Source organism: Empidonax traillii, unplaced genomic scaffold (genome assembly GCF_003031625.1).
Source record: "Empidonax traillii isolate 1590-97213 ecotype Southwest subspecies unplaced genomic scaffold, ASM303162v1 scaffold777:size296887, whole genome shotgun sequence".
Classification (NCBI taxonomy): Eukaryota; Metazoa; Chordata; class Aves; order Passeriformes; family Tyrannidae; genus Empidonax; species Empidonax traillii.
The window spans coordinates 141,765-168,299 of record NW_020955970.1 but is presented as its reverse complement, the minus strand read 5'-3'; the positions used below and the strand labels follow the sequence as shown (position 1 = coordinate 168,299).

Here is a 26,535-nt window from a genome sequence, read left to right as displayed (position 1 = left end):
CCCTGAGCTGCCTCTGTCTGCGTGTCTCTGTGAAGAAATCAAAGCAGAGATTCCTCTCTCCTTATCTTCCCTTTTTTTTTTTTCCCACAGTATTGGGTGATGGAGTGAAAGGCTGGAGAGGAAAAAGGGGTTCCCAGCTCGTCACACGCTGAACTCCAGAGCAAACTCCACATTCAGGGCCCAGCAGTCCCATTAATGAGATATATGTTATCTGAGATTTCAAGCTGAGTCAGTGCACATATATATTGCTATTTATAGCCAAGGAGACTGAATTCACTAAGTTCCCCTTTCCACAGGTATGCCATGGAAACTATTTGAATTTTGCTCTGTGCATGAAGGGGCAGATGGGCAGAAGGCAGGCACACATTTTTTTTTCACAGGCTTTGGAGGTACAAATTTTCTCCTGTCAAGTACAACTGGAATTCATAAAGGGAAATATCATTAAACCCGTTATAATTCATCAAAGAAAGCAAATCTTTTTTTGACCGAATAATTTGGGTATTCCACTGTTCTGGGTTGGCTCGTTTTTTAACATGTTTGGAGGCAATTTTAATTATCAGACAACTCCACTTCTGGGAGCAGGGTGGCAAACTTGCAGTGAGATAAATCTCCCACTTTCAGTGCCTTGAAAGTCTGTTTTTTATAGATTTTGTTTGTTTGTTTGTTTGTTTTCCAGGCACATCACCACACTCTTCATGGTACCTCTGGACTCAGCTGGTTTGATGTGGTCTATAACAAATGAACTTTATGTCCCATGGCAAACTGGATTTAAATGACAAGATCTTCTAAATTTGAGAAAGTCACCGTGGAAACGGGCCGCTTTCATTTTTTATTGAAAGGGGCTCTTTCTCAAGGAACGGAATCTGGAAATGAAGGAAACATTCCTTGCAGTGACAACTGATACTTACACTGTCATTCAACTCCAATTACTGTGCTCATTCACACATTTTCAGTCCCAGTGGGCTGCAGGGTTTTGAACTTGCAGAACACAGTAGCTGGAAAACCTTTGAAGGCAGCTGGAGACGGGGAGATAAGGACACAAATGGGAAGTGTCTGCCAAGACACCTAAAAGCAAAGATTAAACCCAACGATTTTAAAGGTATTTGGGCATTCTTCACATGGTGAGATCAGTTCCAGATCATGGGCTGATATTAAAGTACACTGGGGCATTCCCAGAACCAGTAATTGCTGCTCACCTTTCACCCTCTGCTGCTCATTTCCCCTCCATGCCAAAGTGCTCTTTCCACTCGTTTGTGCCAGGAAAACTCCGTGTGACCAGGAGCTGAACCAGGCAGAGGAACTTTCCTGCTTTAAACAAACAAACAAAAAAACAAACAAACAAAAAACCAAACATGTGAAACTTCTTTTTTTTTTTTTTCCCCCCTTTCCAAGCCGGATGGCTCCTCCCATCTGGTTCCCAACCACAGGAGTAGCTGTGCCAGCAGAGCAGCAGGAACAAGAGGCCAGGAGACAGCAGTGTCTTAAACCAATGTTACCACCAAGCAATTTGTAATATCAAACCACAGGCTAAATCTCAACTAAAAGCTTTTCGGGTTCAGAGCGAACACCTCTATTAAGATGAATTAAGCAATTCAGAGTGTTCAGAGCTGCACTTTTCAAGTGCAGTTTAAATCTTTATTTTCAACACTCACCCTTTGTACTGAAAATGGCCTGATAGAAACCAGCTAGGAAACCCATTAATACCAAGTTTCTGTAGAAAAGGGTTTTGTGTCTATTTTGTTTAATACAAAAGCCTATCTCTGCACTTGCAGTCACTGCCCCTGTGACTCCATTGCCTGCAGAGACACCAGAACTACCTTAAAACTCACTAGTGCAGCTCCTGATAACCATCTAGTCTCAACAGCACAGGCTCAGCATGGACTAATTTGTCCTGACAAGATTATTTGCAAATTAGGTGAGGAGGTCAGGCAGCTGCCCTATAACCACATAAAAGTGTAGTAAACGCTGGCTCCAAGTTCATACCCTACCTAATTTTTATGTGTTTTTCACAGGGCATTCACTTCATGTGCCCCCTCAGTGCCAGGTTTCACCCATTCTTAGGCCCAGTTTCAGGCAAGGATGTGTTTAAACCCCTTGTTCAGGCTGGATTGCAGGTGTGGGCTCACCCCAGCCAGGTGAAAGGTGTGAAACAGATCCTCAGCTGGGGAGACTCCAGCGTGGTGAGGCAGAAACTGGATCACTGGAATTAAGCACATGTAAAACCAGCACAGGGGATGGGAGCAGGTTTTGCCTTGAATTAACAAAAAGAGAGGTTTCCAGTGGTTTATGCACAGTATGCTTGTGCTGCATGTAAGAGCCTTTTCCCCATCTGGAGGGCTAAACATCAGATGATGTTGCTGTGAGCACAGTTTTGGATCACAATCACAACATCCTCCTCCATTAAGCTGTGCAAAGGGTCTGTCTCTGTGTTGTCATGTGGAGGAATGAGCTGCCTGTCAGTGGGATGAGCAGAGTGTGAGGGATTTCCCACGCAAAAGGATCCAAACCCCATGGACTCACATGAACCCGTTCCAGATGTCTCCTCTGTTTGTCCTGACACGTGGCACAAGCATGCCCAAAACGACAGGAGGAGCTGGAGGAGGCTTCACACTTCCCTTTAATTTTTTTTTTTTCCCATAGTCTATTTGGAAAACACATTGCTCAAGTTTATCCCCTGCTCCGTGTTTTTGGGATCTGGGAAGCACTGCCAGAAGGAAGGATGGGCCATTGCACACCCTGTGAGAAACAAGGCACAAGGGGAGCATCCCCTTAGTCTTGCAGGGAGGTAGAAATGGTGTCTGAGCATTGCACAGTCCCCTCCCAGGCACACCCTACAGGTCAGGCATACACACACCAGGCTGACCAAACCCAGTGGAACCTTCTAGGACTGTCACAAGGGCAAGAAGATGCTGAAGTTCTCAGAGCAAGAATCACAAACGCCACTGAGTCAGACCAAAAATCAATCCCCCTGATCTCTACCAGGAGCCACTGTGTGAGGGAGGATTCAACACCCAGGCCCTCCCATGGCTGATCTTTCCCTGTTATCACAGTAATCTGCTTAATGACTTCCTACACCAGATGTCCAGCACAGCCATCCACAGAGACACCTTCCAGTTACACTTGTAAATGTTCCTTCACCATATCTGTGCCTTTGCTGATGGTTTTCCTTGACAATGCCCTCTGTAGTTCTTTAGCCACTCAGGTCACTACTTATTTCCTTCCACTTGCTTTGGACTTATTACTTGGAGTGTTCTTCCAGTCATCCTGACTCCAAAGCCTCTGTGCAAGAGCTGGTCAGGACATTTTTCAGTGCAACTTCATTGGGAAAGGTCAATTGAATTAAACTGAAATTTCACACAAAAAGAAGAGTTTCAAGAAAAGTGTGTTCTCAGGACCTGCATGGGATTTCTTCTGCCACTCCACTCCATGTCTGTTTTTTAGGGTTACTGTGTATGATGTGGGGCACCCAGAGTTTCACACTACATGCAAGTATTTACCCGGTACACAAAACTGAATGTTTCCAGGAAGACAAGCTCCAAAATCCCTCCCAGCCACCCAGTGCAGCTGAACCAGTATCCCCAGACCCACGGTGGGACACTCTGGTTCTAGTCCATGACATGAATAAGGCGGAGACCTGAGCTCTGCTTTACCCTCTCACACCATCAGCACTGGTTTGTTCTGGGCTGACTCGACTTCTTGTTCTAGTTTTGAATAGCCATGTGCTTATTCTAAGCTTGAAAACTCTTTCTGCTTCCCAGTTCTGTTCTCCTACGTACATTTCCTGTTCATTTGACCTTCACTGGAACTTCTACTTCCCTAAATGTGCCTTTGCTTCTCCAGTTGAGATCCAGTTGCTTTTCCCACTCCCTTCTTCCCTGTTCCTCCATTACTGGACAAGCTCTTGCCCTGTTACTGCAGGGAGGTCTCCAGCACTCAGATCCTGACACTGAACTGCCTTTCCCTGACACCTTGGGCCTGATTCTGGCACAGGTAGATGGGTGCAGCATGGATCTCTTCACCTGAGCCAGTATCATCAGGAAACCTTTACAGTCAGTAATAAGAAATTGGATTTTCTGAGGCGTTATTCAGATTATTATTACTAAATCATGAAAACATCTCCAGTGTAAACTAAACTCAGTTAAAAGAAATCATACTTCCTGTCTTTGCTGAGACATGATTTGTTCCTTTCCACTTTGGGTATTCTAAAAGGGGTGAATACTCCTCCCACCCTTAGTTTCAATGCCACTGCCTTCTGACTTTTCTTCCTTTCCTCTCCCTTTTGAATGGTCTTGTTTTCCACCAACCACATCAGCTGGTACCTCACAAACCCACTACCTGGCATTCCTGTGGCCAAAAGCCGAAAGTCCTCTTGTCCCAGAAGGAAAGACTCTAACACTCCATTACCCTGTCCAGAAACCCTTTTTGGAAACCCACCAGAGATGTTCTCAGATGGCTGCAACCGATTACACTGAAACAACAAGAAGTGTTGCCTGTACAGAACAAAAGTTTCAGGTGCCCCCCAAATTAATTCAGCTTTTTGGCATGAACTTGACCTCCCAGCACCAAAACATAGTGATCCAACACAAATAGGAAACTAAAGCAAAGCTGCGGGAAAAGCTTTTATTCACCGCTTCAGGAACGAGGCTTTCTTATAACTTGGTCAAAAATTTTGGTTTTGAGAATTTCAAAAGGATGTGGGGAAAGGAAAGGTGGTATGATCCCTGAGAACACCTCATGGCCCTCCCGCATCTTGTGTGTCTAATCTGAACCCCAAACTCATTGCTCTGGTGTTAAAATGGTTTGGGGACGGGGCAGTGCTTCAGGCAGGCAGGAGCCATTTATGACAAAATTATTTGTAACACTTTGGAGCACTTCTAAAAGCTTTTTAGGTAAAGGGCTGAATGGGTTTTTGTCTGAGGAAATCTAATGTATAAAGAGGTAGCCAGCCCCCTCAGCAGGTGACACAACCCAGATGCCACAGTGACTTGACACTGACTTTACAGCACTCTGGGGAGAGGAAGCAACTTCCCCTTGATCAGGCAACACCCAGGACCTCTCCTGCATCACTGAACACTCCAAAACGCCCCATCCCACCTCCTCCCCCCAGACAAAATGAAATGTTGTCCCCTAGGCATCGTTCATCAAAGCCAGGCCCCGTAATTAATAGCACCATTTGTTCAGGGGATTTCAACAGGTACTGAAATCCACAGCATCAAAGCATGGACAGCCTCATCCTGGTCTGGCAGATATAAATATGCCAGGAAGGCTTCACGTGACTCAGGAATCATTGTCCTTCTGAATAAAAAAGGGTTTAAAGGTCTTTCAAAGCACTGGGATCTCAGGCCCAGCAGGGGTGATCCTAAGAAAGCAGTGTTCCACGAGGGGACCTCATGTCACCTCATGTCAGCGGTTTTGGTCTTTTTGAGCAAGATTTTGGGCTGGAGTTGTCTTCACAGAAGTGACAACAGTCACAATTACAACAAATACCAGAACTCTGAAGGAGCAGGGAGGTACAACACAGCCCGGTGGTGCTGCCTGTTCCTTTGGCAACACCTCCCACCACAGCAGCTGACATCAGGGAGGGGGTGTTGAGAAGAGGTTACTGCCCACCTCAGAAATACAGCCCAGACTTCTGGAAGGCAGTGACACAGGGCTGAGCTGCAAACCCTTTGTTCCCCCTCTGCTGCAGCCAGAAGGGCTCAGCCCAGCACAAGATCTCAGCCTCCCGCTTAAAACTCATCAGCTCCCCCGCAACAATTTTTTGGGGGCCTGTGGTTTTTCAGCGGAATTTAAAGAACAAAACCTTGTTTCATTACATCATGGCTCCAGTAATGTCTAGGAAGGTTTCACATTTGATAAAATCTCCCCAGATTACCTTCTGAAAGCCTTGCGGTCGAGTGGCAGGGCTGGGAACGCAGGAATGATGTAAGAAACCACGGAATAGCTCACAGACCAGCTCCTCACCGGGAAACTTGGGAGAGGCAACACTCCTCCAAGGGAATGGTGCAATTAGCTGAAGTCCAGGAGCTGCTATGCCTATGGAGAGACAGGGAGAATGGCCTGGAGTTAACATATGCTTGGTCTCACTTGCAGGAATTCTGGGCCCAAGGTTTGGCCCTCCTTATCCATCCCTTGGTGTCCCAGTTTCCTCTGGAACCTCTCTGGGGAAAGAAGGTGAAAGGCCTGTGGGATTGGGTGGTGTGAGACTTTGTTCTCTGTCCTGGTTCTTTAAATGGAGGGGAATCTCCTTAAAGTGGGGACTCATACCCAGAGCTTGGCTGTAGGGGTGTCAGGGAGGATGGGCAGGGGGCATCCCTTCCAGATCTTCACAAATCTTACTTCTGATATAAATAAACATAATATGATACAATACAACAACAACAGTAATAATAATAATGATAATAATAATAATAATAAAATAGATAAAAATGGCAAAACACAGCAAAAACTGCCAAGCTACTCAGGGGGAACCTGAGGTAAACTTTCCCAAGAAACCATTAGTTTAAAAGAAATCTGTTTCATCCTTGTGCATTCTGCCTTCAGGAGACAAACACTTAATTTTGCAATCTATTCCTAACTGGCTAAGCCCTGTGCTTTGGTGGAGCACTGTATTGCACTGTATCCTGCCTCTCAGAGATGCAGTGGGAACCTCAAATCTTCACGTAAAGCTGTGCAGGCAAAATTTGTGCATTTAACAATACAAGGGTGGGCAGAAGGCAACCTCAAAATCCTCACCTCAGGTGACTTCTCCCATGTCACTCCAGTCAAAGACAAACTGAGACACAATAACCAAGAATTCTGATTCCCAGACTGTACTTATAACCACTCGTTCATGCTGCTTCTCATCAGAGCAATGTCACCACGAGACTTTTATTCAGCTGAGAGAACAGAAGTGACAGCAGCTCTTTGTTGGGATTGGCCCCTGAGCTTCCCTTGTCACACCATAATTAGCTGATTGTTTTAGTGTCATTTGGGTGTTCCATTTGTAAATACGTTTGGATGGTTAATTCAAAGATTAAGTCCCAAAAGCAGAGAATACAGCAGTGTTATAAGCCCTAAGAATAAGATGCTTCTCTTAACTAGGTGGCTCATCTCTTTTACTTGCTTTCTGCTCCGGGCTTAACCAAAGTCTTTGTTTTTGTCTTGAAACTCAAAGGAGCTGGAGCTTTTGCTGTAAACACAAGAACCAAGGACAGCCCCTGGCTCAAAGAGCTGACTGCCCAAACCAGGCAACAGGTAAGAAACAAAATCAATACTAACACCACCCCCTCCTCCTTGTAAAGCACGGGGAGATGACATGACATGACCTGCCTGGAATCATTTCAGCCGGAACAAAACTCACCAGAAGATCCCCTTCCTCCTGACCAGCAGCTGGAGGTGTGGGCATGAGTAGCCTGGTTCATATAGCTGAAGATTTCTATATACCCCAAGGCTTTGCCCAAACTGCCTCCCCTCCACGCCCTGGCACAGGTCCTTTGCCAAAGCAGCCAAAGATAAACGCCCCAGCCTGGTGTTGTTCCCAGCAGCCCATCTGCAGGCTTTGGCACTGAATTCCTGGTCGGTGCCTCCCTTTAGAACTGGAATCCAATTTACAAAGCCTTTAATTTTAAACTTTCTCATCACCGACTTAATAAAAGTAAATGACAGGTAATGGTCCCAGAAGCCAGGAGCCATTATGTCTTTCTCAACACTAATAAGGGCTGATCAGATGCTTGTGCGCTCCTTTTCCAGCTCACGGAAACCCAGGTCCCCAAGGACTCTGCAGCCGGGGGAGAAACAGGAAACCAACCCTCTCACAGGCAAGGGAAAAAAGGGAGAGAAAAGGGAGGGGGAAAAAAAAAAATAAATAAAAAAGAGAAACCCACGTCAATGTGGACACTTAAAACTGGGAACGGGCAGCAGGACGGCTGCAGATAACGCCCTCGCTCCGCTCCGGGTTCATCTGGGGCCCACGTGCTCGCTCCATTTCCCCGGCAGGGCACTGGGGGCTCTGCGAGGCGCTACAGGCACCGTGGCTGCACAGAGCCATGCAGCAAACCGGCTCTGATTTCTGCCCAAAGGCATCAGTGTCACACCGGTTGGGATGTCAGCTCGGCAGAACGTCAAGGCGGCAGTCACGGTGTGCTGTCACAAAGAGAAATAGATATCATTTCAAACACACAGCTCTGCACAGAGGAGGGAGAGGCAGGAGAGAGAATCCCATAATGCACTTTTTTTTGGTGGGGGGGGGGAGAGGGACAAGGAGGCTTAACTCTGCTTTGGCCATTCCAGAGGAGGCAGCAGTAGAGGACAGTCCATATCTTCAAACCAATGCATCACCAGGCTGGGAGGGCAGGTGGGTACTCCAGAAAGGACGCAGTTCTCATCTCTTCTCTATGCTTTTGGTTAGAAAAAAAGCACCTGGAATCAGCCTCCTAAGACTATTTCTGGATTTAAGAAGTTCCTTGGCCAGCACAAAGCTTTAGTCTTCACCTCTGGCACAAAGGAGAACGACAGCAGTGGCAACAAACAGGTGGTTGTTTGTCCTCCTCGAGTTACATCTCCACACTTGGGTGATAAAGGAGACTTCAAACCCGACCTCATTCCTACACCAACTGTCTTAGTAAAAACCAGGCCTTGCAGTCCTCACATCCCAGGTGTGAGGCGATCCTGGCTCCATATGTTGCAGGACACCCTTTCCCAGAGAAGGGTGGCTGTTACACTCAGGTCTTCCCCCACTGCAGAAGCCACCAAGGTGACTCAGGCATAACTTGCAGACACTCCACCTCATCTACCTCATACCCAGGTGACAGAAAGCAACTGTGGCACTGTCAAGAGTGGAAAAAACGGCATCAGACTCTCCTTTTCCATTAGAGGAGAAGGACCATGCTGGGGCAGCTCCTCGCTCCTTCCTTTTCTTCTTGTCAGCATTGCCTGGCTTCTGCTTTGGTTTCACTCCTGTTCAGGGTGGCATTACCCCTGCTGTGACCTCCCTTTCCCAGACCACACTTCTTCCACCCTGATTTAATATCTTTCTATTTGCCATCCAGTGCACGCACACAGGGAAAAAGAGAAGAGGGGAAAAAGAGAGAGCTGGAGAGGAAAGAGAGAGAATTCTCCCCTCAGTTCTGCTGGTTTGAACAGATACAGTTTCGTGAGATACCTGCCAAGAGTCCTGCCCACAAGAAACAGTGGCAGTACCACAATATTCCCAATATCTTCTCCTAGGTTTAGGTCACCACATTTCCATATTTTCAAAGAAACACTTTTCAAGTAACACCTTTAAGTGTCACAAAAATGCCATCCAAGAGCATATATACATTTCCAAAAGAAAAGTGGATGGAGTTAATTTTTGAGAGAAACACGATATTTCCAAGAGCTAATTATTCCTCGTTCCCTGTAGATCATTCACTCTCTGCCCAGGTGCACAGAGGAAGCAGCACCAAGGAGTTTCAGGCTTCATCTTTGAGGGCATCTTCATGGAAGGCTGGGAGACAACACAGCAAGTTTATCTTGTTACTCCACCCCTGGTGTCTGTGCAGCACTTTTGATGCACAGAGTCTGTATCACAGAAAGCCCTGGAGCCTGTTGCAATATAATTAATGTGATAGGAAATCTTGTACTGGAGCACAGCCAGGATTTTCATCACACTCAAGCCTCACTCAGTAACCACTGGACTTTCCATTCCTCCCTCAGCCACCCACCTTATTTGTCTTTGCTTCCCAGTTCCTCTGAAGCACCTTTTAAACCCTATTGACATGATTGTTAGCTATGGTAGCACACAGGATCTAGGAAGGGCTCTGTCTGGAGCAAATTCCTTGCCTGCTGGCTCGTCTCTAGCCTAAATCAAGGCTCTCTTATCCCTCCCTGCATGTGACACCAGCTCATATAGCCTTGAAACCTCGCACTTCCCTATTCCCTTCAGACATTTTTGTACTTAAAAGTGGCTCCTCCTTCTTCACTCCTGTTCTTTTCCTCCCAAGCCTGGCTTTCCAAACAAAATTCTTCCAGCTTTTCTGAACGGTGAGAAGTCTCCCCAGACCCCTCATTTCCCTGCTTATGCTCTGCCCTGTACCCTGGCTGTCTCTCTGATAATAAGGTGCATACATTGTATTTTACAGCTGCAGAAAGAAGGGGGATTTATACATGTGGCCTCTTCTAAGTGCAACACACAGGCCTGGATCCTCTCCCAACATCTGCTCCTAGTCTGCACAAGGGGAATGAAAGATGCTGCAAGGTTTGTAGCTTGTGTAAGAAAGATCTCATGAAGAATTGCAATAGCACAGCCCTAACCCTTGGGAAATGGGTACGGGCAGCCTCTTGGAAGGAGGTGTAGCCTCTACAGGGATGTTTCTTCTTGTAACACAAGGTTTTTCACCCCACTCTTTACTGGTAAATAGCATTTGTATTGCTTCTTACTACATCACAGTGTTGAACAGAAGAAAATACCTGTAGCCTACAAGAGATTTGTAAAGAGGTTTGTGCCACATCCATGCAGGAAACAGAGAGCAGAGTGAAGAAGAGAAGCTGATGTCCTGGTGTCTGGGGTGACACATTTGCTGAATGAACATCTGAATATTTTCTTATTCTTTTTAAAAAATAAGAACTCCTATTTTTGCACTATTTATACTTTCCAGTCACCCATGGGCTGTACTGAGCTGTCACCCCAAGCAGGGTGTTGGTTCACTTCATCCAAAATCCTGTCTATAGGGAAATGTCAACAAGGCCTTGCTGGTAGTTTTGGTTTAACCCAGCTCTGAAGTGACCCCACAGCTTTGAAATCCCAGGAGGACAATGCTTCAGACACTCTCCCAGGAATCCAGCTTGTTGGGGCAGTATCTGTGGTTGGACCTGCATGAAGAGTCCAAGCAAAAACCTCACAAACGGTAAATCTGAGATGTCTGAGGTGCTCTGGAGTTCCTGGGTGGGGAAACAGCAATCCTCACCTCCAACATGACCGTGCAGGAGCAAACCCAAGGCCAGCAGGACTTTGTTCAGGAATATTACTGATCTTTAAAGCAACCATTTCTCAGCCAACCTTCAGGCTGGGCGTTTAATCTGTCATCAAAAACACTGGTCAAAAAACTGTCTTGAATGGAGAAGAGTGAGTTGCTGTCTTATCCTGCCACCACCTCTTCTTTAGACTCAAGGTAAATTATTCCATTTCCAGGCCTCAACTCCCCACCTGCAAAAGGGTCACAGCAGGTACCAACCTCCTTCTTTCTCTCTCCCCATGCACTGTGTCGTTAATTCAAGTACTTCCCAGGCCGAACTAGCTCAGACCCAGTGCAGCGACTTCAGCTTGGGACCTTACAGGAGTGGCAAATCAAAAATAGCAAGAGAGGAGCTGCTTGTCCCAACAAATGGAAAACAAAAGACGAGATTTGGATGAATATTTTATAACTCTCGCCCTCTGTGCCGTGACGTCGGGGGAGCTGTGCAGCACATGCACAGCACAGCTGGATTTTGGGGATGGGAAGCCTGGCCCTGAGAGGAGCAGCTTTGCAGGGAATCTTAGCAGCAGGATCTCGCTGGTTGTTACAAGCTGTGATCTCCTCTCAGACTGTTATTTTATTAAGGAATAGCACATCTCTGAGCAATCCCCCTTCCTGTTCTCCTCCCGTGACTTTCCCTCTTGAGCTCCCAGGACTGTTTAATAAGGCAAGGCTTTCAAAGGAGCAGAAGCGTGGCCAGATGGTCCAGCAGCCAAACAGAGCTTGGAACAGAGGAAAATTTGGGATGCACATGTGTCCCCTTGGCACAGGTCTAACTGTGGGTGTTGAGGTGCACGGATCAAGGCAAGGCCAGGGGTCTGGGCTGCTCTCTAACACAGACCTGCCCACTCACAGCCACCACAGACACTTATCCCTTCCACTGATCCTTTCCAGCCACACAACACTGTCATTGTTCAGATGGCAACTTCACAGCAAAGGCGACTGTCACATCCCTCAGCTGGAATTGGCTGCAGTTCAGGTTTCAAAGCCCAGAGCAAGGCTTGTTTTTTTTTTTCTTCACTGCAGCTTTTCTTCTGGGAGCACCCTGACAAGCTGAATGGCTCACCCTCCCATGGGCCAGGCCCTAATAAAATCACCAGTCACCCAGGAGCTTCTCCAGAGCAGCCAAAGGTACTGCAAGGGCAGGCAGAGCAGATGCCCTGCAAATACCAGAAATCATGTGGTGTTTACCAGGACTCTCAGCCCCGTTCCTGCCACTCGGCTGGACCAGCTCCAGGCGTTCAGGGTTCACACTGGACTGACTCCAGATTAAATGACAATGTAGTAATTTATGTGTGTCTCCATGCTTTGGTTTTGAACCCTACAATTAAAGGGATACAGGGATACACAGTAATTTCTCTGTGAATCAGACCAGTGGGCCCGTTAACAGAGGATCCTGCTCATTACACTGCTGAGGGGAAGGTTGACAACATAGTCCTCTCTGCTCTGGTGTTTGGGATGTTGTTGCTTTAAAAAGGATGAGAGAGAAAACCTGAACAGTCAGGAGTAAAGAAGAACCAAACAGGGAGCTCCTCCTGCAATCCTACTGCTAAAATATTTGTAACCCATGCAGGGATCAGCCTCTGAGTGTAACAACATGACTAGAAAAAGAAGCGACAAATCATGGGAAAAGAAAAAGAACACCTAAATAAAACCTATGGCTTCAACCCAGTCAGGCCCTTCCCTCTATTACTCCTCTGAAAACAAACAAACAAAAAAAGAATCGAATTGTTGCAATTTCCTCAACCAATTCCACCAGAAAATGGCATTTTTCAGTGGGAATCAGACTATCAGTGTATTTCTGACCAATTCCACGTACAACAGTTCCTAGAGAGCATCTATGTGAGTTGTCATAGTTAGGACAAGATTTTTTTAACCCAGATTTGTTGCTGTGAGGGAATTCAATGCTTGGACATGGATTATAAAGCCATGTGATTCCTACCACTCTGTTTTCACCTTCAGCTTTCAAGACGTTGGCTAAGGGCAATTCTTATTTTATTGTCAGCCAAGGACTGAGCTTATTACAGAGGAAACATATGTATGAACAGCATCTGTCATGAAATTGTATGTTTATTCTGTCTTCTTTAGCTGTTTTCTCTTAGAAAGCCATTACAGGAAAGTAAATGTATCTTTAGTTCATCAGCACAAAGATGACAAAACATTAAGGATATTTATCTTGTCTAGATGCCATTTCAGCTTCTATAAATGTGACCAGAAATTATTCTTACCAGCTCAGGGGAATCCTTTTTTGGGAAGGTTTGCAGTGCTCACAGCTTTTGCTTACATGACAAATGCTGTGCAGAAGTTCTTTCTCAAGGCACCACGATAATCCAGCTGCCAATGCCAGCCCCTCTGAGGAATCTGAGAAGGGAAGGAACAAACATGTAAGAATTTGTGCTGGATGCTGAGCTCTGGGACAGTCGGAAGAGCGGTGCTGTGCTTGTCCCACAGCTATTCCCGACAGTGACAAGCTATTCCTGGCTCCAGCAGCAGTGGATTGTTTCCTCCCTCCTGGCCCTGCAGTGGCTCAGCTCTTGGTCAGAACACAGAGGTGTGAGGACACTTTCTGTCTCTCCTCACCCTTCTCCCACCCAGAAGCTCCCTGGGAGCATTCCCACCTGCCCCTCCACGCTCAGATACGAGGCTGAGATAATCCATGTGGGAGCACACTCCTTATTCCAACTCCCCCCAGTGGGTGCTGTGCTGGACTCAGGCTGGCTGGAGTGCAAGGAGTTATTCCCACATACAATTCCCACCTCCTCCAATGCATTAACTTTTACATTTTCCCAGTCCTTTCAACCCTCTTCAAACATTCAGGTTTTGGTCCTGTTCATGGGTTGGCTGAGACGCTGCCAGGTGTTCACCTGGCTCAGCTCAGCTGGCCTGTTCCATGAATTCCCAAGTCCAGTGGAATGCCACGCTCCTCTGCTGCCTGGAAATGGCTTTCATACCTGACTGGGGGTTAGAAAGGTCCTTATCTCCACACTTCAAAGAGCCTCCTCCCACTTGACATCTTGGTGTCTCCCCCTGGACGACGTGAAAATCTTATTCTCAACATTTTTAAGCCTTTTGATCTTCATAAAAGCCGGGTCACAGAACATCCTATCCTGGCTGTCCTGAGGAATGCCATAAACCTGGAGCCACGGCCACATCGGGCCTCAGGATCTCTAATCTCACAGGATTTATGAGCTCACATTTTCTTTGAAGGGACGCAGCCCACTTTAAAAATCACAACTATCATTACACATGCCTGCCATTTACATCAATAAAGGAGGAATAAAACCCATAATCTACTAATTTTTCTCCCACCAGTCCAAGTTTTTGGTCATTTGCATTTATGCAGATGAGGGAATTTCCAGCCGGCCCCGTTCTCTGGGCAGTGCTGCACATGCCAGGACCACAAACATTACATTGCAAACACTGTGGGGGAGGAATTTATTCTAAATACAGATAGCGCCTAATCCAGTGTCTTTAAAATAAATGCCTGAATCCATTTCTTTGAGTAATATTTTTGTAAGGCTGTTATAATGCAGGGCATGAGCTTATGGATGATGTAAGAAGCTGATATTAAGAAAATTCTCATATTTAAGAAATGCAGAAGATCAAAAGAAGAATGAGAAGGATTTATTTCTACACACTATTACTGCATCTTCTTTTATCTGTCTCTGTGTCAGTATTTCTGAGGGTGCTTGTCATCACCCTGTTATCTCAGGGTCTGATCTCCATCCAGAGCACTGAACCCACCGAGGGCCCTCCCAGCTCCCCTGGTGACATTCAGAGCCAACACCAGCCCTGGACTGATCCCAGCCTTGCCAGGTCTGGCCTGAGCACCAGGCACGTTGTCAGAGCTATCTCCAAACTCATCTGTCTGCCTTTGCTAAAGTCAGTCAAGACACAGACAAAAAGGTAACATCTCCTAAACTCAAGACATTCCTGAGCTGAGGAATTCACATGGCACATCGAAGGAATGTGCCACAGATCTCTAACAAGCAACGGGGCTGTCACCAAGGTAGTATTTCTACTAATTCTAGAACTAAAAATTATGCTTTTTCTTTCCTGGCTTTGTTAGCAGTGACAGCACAGACAGAATAAAGTTTATAAAAATTGTTTATGTAGCCCTATTTTGAGATGTGGGAAAGCAAGCAAATATCCCTCCTTTCCTGGCCCTGCCACCCATGGCCAGATGTGAGATACTCAAGCCTTGCTGTTGTCTGTGAGAAGAGGAAGATGAAGCTATGCCTCCCTGATTCCCCAAAAGAACAGGGAATGATGAAAACTCGCGGCATTTTTACTGTTTCAGTCAAGCACAACCCAGATCTTCCTTTTGCAAACACTGTCATGAACCGAATTCTCTCCTTCCCACTTGATCAATACTTGTACAGAGACAGAAGGGTTGACTGAATTTGTGATGATGCTTCACGTTTCATGGAGTATTCCCCTTCCCTCATCCGCAAAGTGACAACAAGCCAGCACATCCCAAGTCACGGGGCAAAAGGTCTGTAGGAATCACTTTGCTTCACAAAATATGGGAGAAATATTTCCAGTATCATTAAATTTCTCATTTGTCCAGTGCGTTTGCCCAGATCACAAAATCACGCCAGGGAAAACAACAACAAATCAACACAAAAATCAAACAGGAAGTGGGGGAGGAAAGACTGGTAAAATTAACACCACCTAAGAATTAAGACCATCCAAGATGTCAAGTCTGACAGGTTCCTTTTCTCTCCCTTTGAAGGGTGGGTTAAGGTAAGGAAGGAAATTTTATACACAGTGCAAAGACAGATGGGGAAAGGGAAATAATTAAAAAAAAAAAAAAAAAAAAAAAAACACCACCAAACCCAAATCAAAGGGAAGAAAGAAAAAAATCACAGGGCCTACAGGATGACGACAGAAAAGAAACATAAAAAGGGTATTCCCTTCCCAGTTGTCAGAGACACGAAGGCACCTGGTACAACCTTCATCGACGAAGGCTGGGATCCGTGTCATCAGGAGACAGCTCCCCAGGTTGGAGCCCTGATTTATGGCTTTCAGATTGCCAGCTGTGACATAATTCACTGGGCAGCAAGACTGAGGTCAATACACGTTTAAGTAAAAAGGTTTTTCGTGAGCCTGTGGGGTCAATCAGGAAAAGCTGCCGTTATTGGAGGGGAGACGGGGGGAACGGATGGGCTGGAAGGGGGAGGAGAAGGGACAAAGTCAATTCCCGTTAAGTAACTAAGACCATTTTATTGCTGAACAGCAGTCTAGAAACAAAGCACATCCTGGAGTGGGGGAGCCAAAGGATTTATCCTTTGGAAAGAACCACTGTACCAAGTTCTCCTGGCTCTTCCTCCCAAATTCAGCAAGACCCAGATTCACTGAGAGAATTGGGATTGTTCAGCCTGGAGAAGAGAAGGCTCTGGGGAGACCTTGGAGCCCCTTCCAGAGCCTAAAGGGGTTCCAGGGGAGCTGGGAAGGGGCTTTGGACTGACAGGACAAGGGGGAATGGCCTTAAACAAACAGAGGGTAGGGTTAGATGGGATATTGGGAAGGAATTGTTCCCTGTGAGGGTGGGGAGGCCCTGGCACAGGTTGCCCAGAGAAGCTGTGGCTGCCCCATCCCTGGGAGTGCCCAAGGCCAAGTTGAAGGCCCTTGAACACCCCGCAGTGCAGACAGGATTAATGAAATATTCCCCAGCAAAGTCTAAAACTTGCCATGCACGTTTCTGACCCAAGCAGGTCCACATGTAAGAGAAGACAACTGGTCTCTGTGATCAGTCCCTAATTCCTCAGAAAACTGGCTCTAGCAGCTCAGCTTCAAGATGCCAAAATGAGACCTCACTTATTAAAGCCAGACTTAGAGAAGACTGAACTGGAGCCTCTCCTCCTCTGCCTGCACCACCCCAAGGCAGCTGAACCCTTTAGCTAACTTGAAAAACTTCCACAGAAAGGGGGCATGGAATACAGAGGAATACAGAAGAAAAGATGCCTTGTTTTAGCAGGGAGGGTGGGAATGGCTGCCAAGGGTGAGTGGGTAGTTTGGGCAGCTTCTCCTCCTTGTCTGGAAACACCAGTGGCGAGGGGAGAGGAGAGACCAAGACAGTCCAGCTGAAGGAGTTCATGGCATGACTACAAGAAAAGGCTTACTGAGAAAGGAGGTGTGGAAATCCATCTTCTTGCAGGCTGCCTACAGAAGGGCCTGGCAGCTGGAACCATGCTCTTGGTGAGGTCTAGCTGGCCTGCACAGTAAAGCTTAGGAAGCTGCTCTGCAGCCAAGCAGGCCTGGAAAGCTGAGTTACTCACCAGGGTTGGAGCAGGGCTGTTCCAGGGAGCGTGGATGGGGCCATCCAGTCCAGCTTGGTTTGGCACAAGAGGGTGGCTGCACAAACAGAGGTCGGAATGAGATCCAAACCAGAGCCCGTCGCTGCCGCCAGGGAAGATGACCCGACTCCAAAGTGAAAGGCCACCACAGGCAGGGCTTACACATTTAACTTGGCTTTCTAGGCTCAGGCCATCACTGCTGGCAGTGCTGGTGCATCCAAAGAAGGCACTAAAGGGGAAGTCCAGGTTTTACCCACAAGCATAAAAGTGTATTATGACTTTCCAGTTCTAGCACCAGCCCTCTGACTCACCACACAAGCTGCTTACTGCTCATCCTGTTTCAAATTTACTTTCCCTCCAGCAAACCTCCCCAGTGTTGCATTAATTTCTTTTCTTTCTTGGGCTGCTTGGATCCATCCCTATGCAGCACAGAACTGGCCTTTTTTTTCCATACTTTAGGGGTTGTCTGCCGTGTGCAGGACCTTGGAGCCTCCTCCAGAACCCCCCTTGCTGCCCACAGTCCTGGAGGTCTCTACAGATGTTTCCTGGGGTGCTTCCCATTTCTGCTCCAGGTAGCTGGGTCATTTCTGTAACAGATCGGTGCGGAAGCAACACTCTTATAAAACCATTCAGCACATTAAAGAAAAATACCATCCATTTCAGACCTAAGTTCTCTTGAGAAACAGGAATGGGTTGTCAGCTCAGCCTCTGCTTTGAATAACTGAAATGTAAAGCAGCATATGGGGGTTACAAACATTTGCTCTCAGCGTGGGACTCTGGAATCCAGCTCTTGCAAAGCCAGGATTGGAGATGAGATACAGCTACCAGCTCCGGGCTGGGCACTGCCTTTACAGAGCATTTAGGCCAGACTCGAGCAGCTCAGCTGCAAGGTGCACACCAGGCACCGAGTGTTTTCCTCATTATTATTGCAGAGGCCGTAAGTGGCAAAGGCAGCTCATGTTTTCTCCCGGTTTCTAACTTGCGGGAAAGCTCGTTATCGGTGGGGCATCCTTGAAACAGCAACCAAGAGCATTAACTTTTAATATTTAATGTATTCCTCAGGCTCTGGGAGAGCAATGTGAGAAATATCCCGTAAAAATCTATTAGTGTTAATAAAATACCACCCAACAGGTTGTCCATTATCAGCAATTAAAGTTTTCAAAGCAGGTCAGATAACTCCCCGGAATGATTTGTGTGGCCTTTACATCCGTTCTTCTCCTTCTTCCATTTTTTTTTTTTCTTTATTAAACTTTCTCAACTTCTTTTTTCCCCCCTCCCTCCTCCCACAGCCCAGTCTGAGCCCTAACCAGTGAATTATAGCACTAATGAGGTGTTTATACTCTCTGCCCATCAATCACAGATGTGTGTGAGTGAAAGCGCCAGCCGATAGTCGGGAAGTGCTGCAGCCTTTGCTGCAGCCAAAGGAATATTAGACTGCAGTTAGATAAATCCCCTGCTCTTTCCCTTTGTTGCTCTTAGCCCCAGGGCAGGAGCAAACACACTCCATCTGATTTTTCTGCCCAGCATTGAAACGGGGACATCCTTGTAGCTCATGTGTGTAACCTCTGTCCTCTCATTTGTCTCACTTCACCCCTTAACCGCAGCAATGCATCCCTGGAATGTGATAGCCCTAACAGCCAAAGGAGCAGCTAACACAGGGTGCCATCAAACAAGGAAGAGCTGCCCCCAGTCCTCCTATTTCCATGCTTTTCTCAGCTTTTCCTTGTCTGTGAGCTCCCAGAACACAGACCACACGGGTGGTGGCAGCCTAAAGGACCAGCCCCGAGACCATAATTAGAAATTAGTTAATTTATACTTGTTTCATGGCTTAAAACAAAACAAAACCAAGACTTGGATTTTTAGCAGTGAGGTTTTGGCTTTCTCCCTGCTAATGAATTCATCTTAAAAGAAAATCAAAATGAAATCTAAATGAATAAACACCCCTGTTTATGGAGACCTCAAAGAGCTTTACACCTACACAAACCCAGTCATTAAATGAGGTCTCTGTGGTCTCCATTTAGCATAAAATGGGAGAGAGTGGGGCAAATTCAGGTGTGATGCTCACAAAGAACTCCTCAGGGTACGTTTCCTGCAGCCTCACAGTTCCTGGGAAAAAGACAGGAGCTCCTGGCTGGTGACCCCAGCAGCACTCGCACCAGCGGGAAATCTCCGGTGAGATCTTTAAGAAAGAGAGTTTAGGAGCAAAGACAAGGAGCTGAAGGGGCTCAGCCACGGCTGGGGAGGCTAAAAATCCTCTTCCAAAGCAGCTGTTTCTCTTCTACTTTGAGAGCAGGATCGTTGCCAGCTCGAGTACCCCAGATGAGTCCAAAGCCGAGTGTGCACCGCTGGCAGGCTCCTGCCCAAGGGGCTCCGCTTTTACCCTTACCTCAGCACATACTGGGGTGGAGCAGGCTGCTTTTCCTCATCCTGCTGAACCATTAGTGTGTGGGGCTTCTGTATTATTCTTACAGAAAATTATGTTTTTACTTGAATGCAGTTGATCTCCGAGGTGCTTTTTGGAGCAGCGTCCCCACTCCCCTTGGTTCTTACAAAAATTGTGACCATCCCTCTCATCTTCCCCCCATTCCCACCTTATTTATCTCCTCTGCTCCTCACAGTGTCCTGTTCTAACCGTTTCTCTTTTCTGGTTCATGCTCTGTTCCTGTAAATGAAGCTCTCCCTGCGTTCTGCTCCCTCCCCACACGCTCAGATGCCCACCAAAGGCAGCTCTCTCCCTTTAGGCTGATCAGCCACTGCCACATTGCCCTTGGGAAAATGGCAGCCCTGGGGCTGCTGTTTCACTTCCTTTGGGACAGGAGATTCCTTGTCTCTCCCCAGGTTCATGCATAGGGCAGAGATTTTTAACTCTTATCCATCTGTACCCCCCTACCAGTTTTGTAAGGAAGCTACAGGACCTTGTGCAGCCCATTCCCATCTGCTGACAAAATTCACATTCTCCTTTATCACTGCTCATGAACCCCTTCACAGTTATCCACAGATCCCCTCATCTGGTAGAAAAACCTGCAGACATTTTCCAGTGGAAATAAAAGACTTTTGTCAGCCCAGCTACTGGGTCAGGTCCTGACAGGAACCTGCCACAGACTCTGGAGGGACAGATGGGGGCAGTTCACCCTCTGGCAACATTGATAAGGGGCAAAGACAACATCACCCGTTGGCCACACTGCTTTGGGAACGCAGGCAAACCCATCTGAGGGTACCTCGGGGTGCCTTGTCCTCCCACTCTGTCTGCTGGGGAGAGATTTGAATGTCTTGGTAGGAGGAGGGATGAGAAGGGGAGAGAGGGAGACAAAGAGGCACTGGGTTTGTGGTGAGCAGCGGGGAGGGGGGACTTGGCAGCTCTTCACAGCAGAGCAGGAAGCCTTCATATTTGGAGCCAGTTGAGTAACCTCGCTGGTGACCTCCCATTGCGGGCGCCAGCGCTCTCACACAGGCGAAAAACAGAGGGGCAGAAAGGAACAGAATCTGAGAGAAGATGGCACAAACAATCCCCACAACACAGGGATGAAGGGACACTGCTCCATGATATCCACGAACATGAGAGGAGTAATAGGAGGGGAGAGCAGACTCACTGCCCTGATGCATCTCATGGACTCCACGCCTGTTCTAAGGGGTTGTGTTTCTATTGAAGCACCAAAACAAGTGGTTGGTTTTTCTCAAGAACTTGGCGTGTTGGGAAAATGTGGCTTGGAGTGTCCCGAGGGCGATATGTAAATCAGGGGGTAGGTGTGCTGTGCTGTCTCAGGCCTGAATCATTCCCACTGGTGACAGGGCACTACAGATCCCTGACTCACATCCCCAGGATTCCTCCCTGCGGAAACCAGAGCGTGGGAGGGGAGGACACAGAAATGGTGCAGAGCCACATCTCACAGCTGGGAAGAGAGGAGATGGTCCTTGACACGAGAGTTGGGGAACATTGAATATCCCACAGTTTAGCTAAAGCCCCAGGGAGCTGCTGGGAGAGAAGTTCCCTAAGAACTCAAGTTCCTACAGATCTCATCCTCTTCTGACATCCCAGACAACCACAGGACAGGGATGCCCTACTTCACCATGGCCACGAACAAGGCAATCTCTGTGTTCTTTTTGTTGCTAGAACTGAGGACTCAAAATACCATTTGCCACTGAAATATTTTAAGTATCTCTTGTACCCCCTTTGTCCTGTGCACAAATTAATATTTGTTGTTAAATTTATACCTTATTCCTTCCATTGTAGAAATTTCCTCTGAGGAGGAATAAAGCAACCACTTAACAACAACCTCTAGAGAGGAAAGATATACACCTGGTGATGCCCGTGACCACTTGGGCAAGCACATGGGAGAGGGACAGCCCAAAGCTCCTCTGGTGAATCTCACTGTCCCCAAATACCACCCCACCTTGCAGCAGGGCCAGCAGAGCAGAATGTGCCTCCATGCACACGACAGAGCCTGGGAAAGAGGGGGAGAGCGTGGGCAGCACAGTGGTTTATGGGTAGGAATTCCTTGTTTAGGACAATGCTAGGAGTCAGCTGAAAATCATTAAGTTTGGCCACTTGAGTGCTTTTGAAATCCGTGTCCCAGCCACGAGTCTGAGGCAGCCCCGCTGCAGGATGAGTCATGTGGGGAACACGCCAGGACCATACACAGATGGACCCACACACCAGAACCAGCTGAGTAAGGTGTAAAACAAAGCAAAACCCTAATTAAGGACACCCTTAAATATGACACCGGCCCTGTTACATTGCACATCATTTCTCCTTGCACTGTGGCCAGGATGGCAAAACTTGTCCCCTCCAAAGTCAACAAAGGCTTTCTGGACAGTGCCCAAGATTCTGTGTGCTGGGCTGGCTCCAGCAGCGCGAGGCAGGAAGGACCAGATCACAGCCAAAGGTTGTATTGCCACAAGACTGGATAAGCATGGAGGAGACAGCCTGGGCAAGCTGAGGGAAAGGCATTGATCCTACCCTGCCAATACAGCCACTGTGAGATTTCCTCTACCTGTAGGATTATATGGAAATAAAGAGCCAGAATGGGAGCAGAGAGAAGAGAATGAGGAGGAAATTGCACCCCATAATTTTAAGTCTCTAAAAGGTAGGGGTTCAGTCCAAACTGGTTGTTTAAGTTCACTTTATATTCAGTGAGAAAGAAACTCCTTGCCAGAATGGAATTTCTCTCATCTTAAATTAGGTGGGATACGTGTTCCTCCTTGCTGTTCTCTGTTAACAAGAAGAGAAACCTGGACAGTTAGTTTAGTCTGGATACTTTACTTAAGATGACTAAAATTAGGTGAGATGAATCCTACCCTAAATGTCCTATCCAGGTGAGTGTGACTTGTGTGTGACAGAGCCAGGAGTCCAGCTTTGCTCCCTTATGGCCTGACACACCATCTGCTGTTTCTGCCACCTTTCCTCCCGCTGATCATCACCCAAGCCCTTGAGAAATCAAGGCAACTCCTGCCATGAGAATGCCTGAAAGTGGCAAATTCCAACTTGCAGGAATAAAGGCAGGACTCTGAGGAACACAGGGGTGAGAGGTGGTTGGCATCACAGTTAGTTCAAACACCTCATACCACTTGTATGGACAATCTCTCTTTAAACTGCCTATTTGTCCTATTTCTAAGCTGGATGAATTTTTGGGCCCTGGCCTTTCTCCCAGAGCAGCTGAGCTTTCTTTCAGCTTCCTCTCATAATGGGCACAAGAGCTGGAGCCCGTGAACTCCTTCTCTCCTTCACCTTCCCTCGCTCTCTGCTCCCTCAGCGCCAGAGCCCCGCGTTGAGCCGAGCTCAGCCATTCTGTGACGGAAAACGAAGGCAGCTGCCAACACACAGGGCTGCCTTCATTCCCTGAGTGCAAAGGAGGTGCAATTCACCCCCTCCGTGCCAGGTTACACCAACTCTGCTATCCATGACATCCCTGGCCCCGCTCAACAGCTCCAAGCAAACTGCACGGACTTGCGCTGATACAATTAGCCCGCCTCAGTCCTGCAAAAGGAGAGGCCCTGAAAAACCACGCTGAATCCTGCCTCTTCCAAATCCTCACAGCTTCTTTCTTTTCCTCCTTCCTTCGTTTTTTATTTCTGTAATTATTTCTCCCCCTTCTTTCCCCCCCCCCCTTCCCCCCATTAACGGGGAAGAAGCACAAGGGAGAAAACGCAGGCAGCCAAAAGCTCATTAACATACTTGACCTTTCTGAGGAAAATTAATTCCAAATTCGCACATACCGGCTGTGTTGCTTGGTTTTGTCAAAACGGTGGCATCATTAGAGAGGAGACGAGATGGCTCAAGGGGACAGGGTGTCTGCCACCTCAATGGAACTTGCGCCGAGTTACTGAGTGCTGGCACAAATAAAGCAATGACATGGGCCATTCTGTCAGCTTTTCACATGAAATTAATCTTCGTTTCGTTGGCTGTGTAAATTTTTATCACCATGGAGTGGGGGGTGATGAATATACCGAAGCATCCTGACAGCTATGGCCTGAAAACTCGATATTGTCTCAGCATCTCAGGGCGGTGGTGCCGGAGCGGAGCCCCTTGCCCGTGCGTGTGCGGGCGCGTGTGTGCGCGGGTGGGTGCGCTCCTGGGAGCCACTCGCTGACACTCTCCTGCAACTCCCATGTGCTGTGGCCTGGGAAATGCTTGGGGTTTGGATTTCCTGGCTCCAGGGCGATGGCAAACAAATTACTGCTTCTCTTTCGCTGCCCCCACCCCCGAGCCCCAGCCCAAAAGCTGGTTTGGGTCCCGGCATGCTTTGCCGGGGCTGGCAGGGTTTCCTGGCTGATGAGCAAAAAAGAGCAGCTCTGCTTTCTGCCACGGCTCTGGAGCTTGTTGTCGCTGCTGTTTTTGAGGTGCGTGTCACCTTGCAGTCCAGGTAGGGACGTGACATTGTTTGCTGCTAGCAAGGATGTGAGAATAACACACAGCACATGCACCTCCTGCCCCAGACAGCGCCGACACAAACACCCCCGTGCTCATCAACAGCTGCACCGACACAGACGTGTGACCAGGCTCTGCTCTCCCACATATTCACCCCTGCCAACAGCAGGACAACCCACCCTACACCCAGATCCACACACAGAAACAGCAACCTGGGAACCTGCAGGGTCACAGTTTTTTACTCCCTGCTCTGTATCTGAGACAGAGGAGGGTTTTAACCCTTTAGTACCTACAGGGAAGCGACACAAATTACACAGAATCACAGGGTGGTTTGGGTTAAAGCTCATCTCGTTCTAACCCCCCTGCCAGAGGCAGGGATACCTTCCACTGGAGAAGAATTTCATACAGAAACTTGTCTCCCAAGCAGCATGGCTGCTACTGGCCAGACCTGAATCCACAGGGACTGGCTGGGCACAGTGACCAGGCCCCTGGCCACTATCGCACATGTGGCACTTGGCATCGCTCGCTAGTCAAGGGCATCGACTGCTCTTTTCAGAGCAATAGAGAGCTCAGCCAAACCCAGTCACCCCCCTGCACTCAAACTGTCACTCAGAGGCAACGTGCTCATGGGATTGTGTTGCTTATACTTTTGGCTTCAGCAGGAAAATCTGGATTTGGCCCCCGAATATAAAAGCATGTGTCACTTCCTGAATTAACCAGTGCTCCTTCTGTCCTAAAATGCACCCGTGTGACAGTTTGGAGGAGCTGTGCAATGACAGAGGCACATCCTGACATAGGTGAACACAATCTGCAACCCTGTCCATGAACATGGACAGCGTTTTCAGCCCAGAGAAGGCTGTGGGAAGACTTTATAGCAGCCTTCCAGTACCTAAAGGGAGCCTACAAGAAGTTTGGAGAGAGACTTTTTACAGGAGATTGGAATGAAAGGACAAGGGAGAATGGCTTCCCACCTTCAGAGGGCAGGGTTAGATGGACCACTGGGAAGGAATTCTTGGCTGTGAGGGTGGTGAGGCCCTGGCACAGGTTGCCCAGAGCAGCTGTGGCTGCCCCATCCCTGGAAGTGTCCAAGGCCAGGCTGGATGGGGCTTGGAGCACCCTGGGCTGGTGGAAGATGTCCCTGCACATGGTAGGGGTGGGACTGGATGAACTTCAAGGTCCCTTCCCACTCAAACCATTCTGTGATTCTATGAACATCTCCCTGGCACTGCCTGAGTGGAAGGATGTCCACACCAAGTAAGAAATCCCTCCTCACATGTGCACGATGTCCTCGAACACTTCCCACTGGGGGTGCACACGGGAACATAAACAGAGATGGGTGTTCACATTTGTGTGAATTTAAAGACAGTTCACAAATAATTGTTACTAAAGTCTTAAAAGTAAGCGTCTTTGGAAATACATGATAGATCTCAATTGCTATTTTCTATTAATATATTATCAGTCTGAAGTCATTCCATCAAATACTGGTCTTGAGCAAACCCATAATCAGTCTCCCCAGCTCTGAGCCTTAGGTAGGTAAAACAGATGTACATAAATCCATATCCACACCTGTCCATGTCTGAAAGTATTCCCAGGTCACCATTCCATGATCTGCTGGTTCACCACCAGTACAACACGTACTTCTACACACTGGTGGTCCCTGCACTGCATAAAACAACTCAAAGCCATTTCAGGCTGCTGTGCTTACCTCATCCATGGCTGTGCTTCCTGCTTTTTTGGGGACAGATCAGAGTCTTTACCCTTTAGATCCTTCAGCAGTGGTGGAGAGTTCCTGGCTGAAGTCATCTCACCAAGAGGCTGATCTATGGCAAAGAAAAATAAATAAATCACAAAAATGAGGCGAAGGGGAGTAGCCAGGTCTTCAGCCTTGACCGTGATCCCCACCTAAAAGATAAGAACTACAGTGAGAAAGAAACACCTCCCCAGAAAATACACCCTGCTCCAGATTTTCTCCTGGTTTGAAACTGAGCTGGCTGTGACAGTCACAAGGTCACATCACTTAATGCCCACCTGGCAGGTGATTTCACCACAGTTGCTGTTACGTGAAATCAGCCTCACAAACAGAACACAGCCTGATGCTGGGTGAACTTTTTAGCCTCATATTTTAGTCACCAGAATACTGGATTAGCCAGATTTGGGTTATCCAATAACATTTGCAAAATTTAGAAGATACTTTTGACTGCAAAAAAAAGGGAAAAGGGTGGAAAAAGTGAAAGATTCCTTCAGATATTTTTTTCTCAAATGAAACCTTGCAGTTGTATTTCCATTTTTCCCATGCACCTGAAGGGCTCTGCTCAGGATTTATTTCTGCTTTAATTTGGAAAGTGTATGAACAGGGTTTCTCCCTGCTGGGATCTGAAAATAAGCTGAAAAAAAAATA

The 26,535-nt window shown here is 47.5% G+C and overlaps 1 long non-coding RNA gene across 1 annotated transcript; it reads right to left on the bottom strand.

Moving 5' to 3' along the window:
• Positions 1 to 1,199: 1,199 nt before the first annotated feature.
• Positions 1,200 to 6,030, bottom strand: LOC114066566. Its single transcript, XR_003573207.1, has 3 exons — positions 5,876 to 6,030; positions 2,521 to 2,736; positions 1,200 to 1,305 (listed from the first exon to the last, which is right to left on the bottom strand). It is a non-coding gene; the product is annotated as an uncharacterized LOC114066566 (long non-coding RNA).
• Positions 6,031 to 26,535: the final 20,505 nt, after the last annotated feature.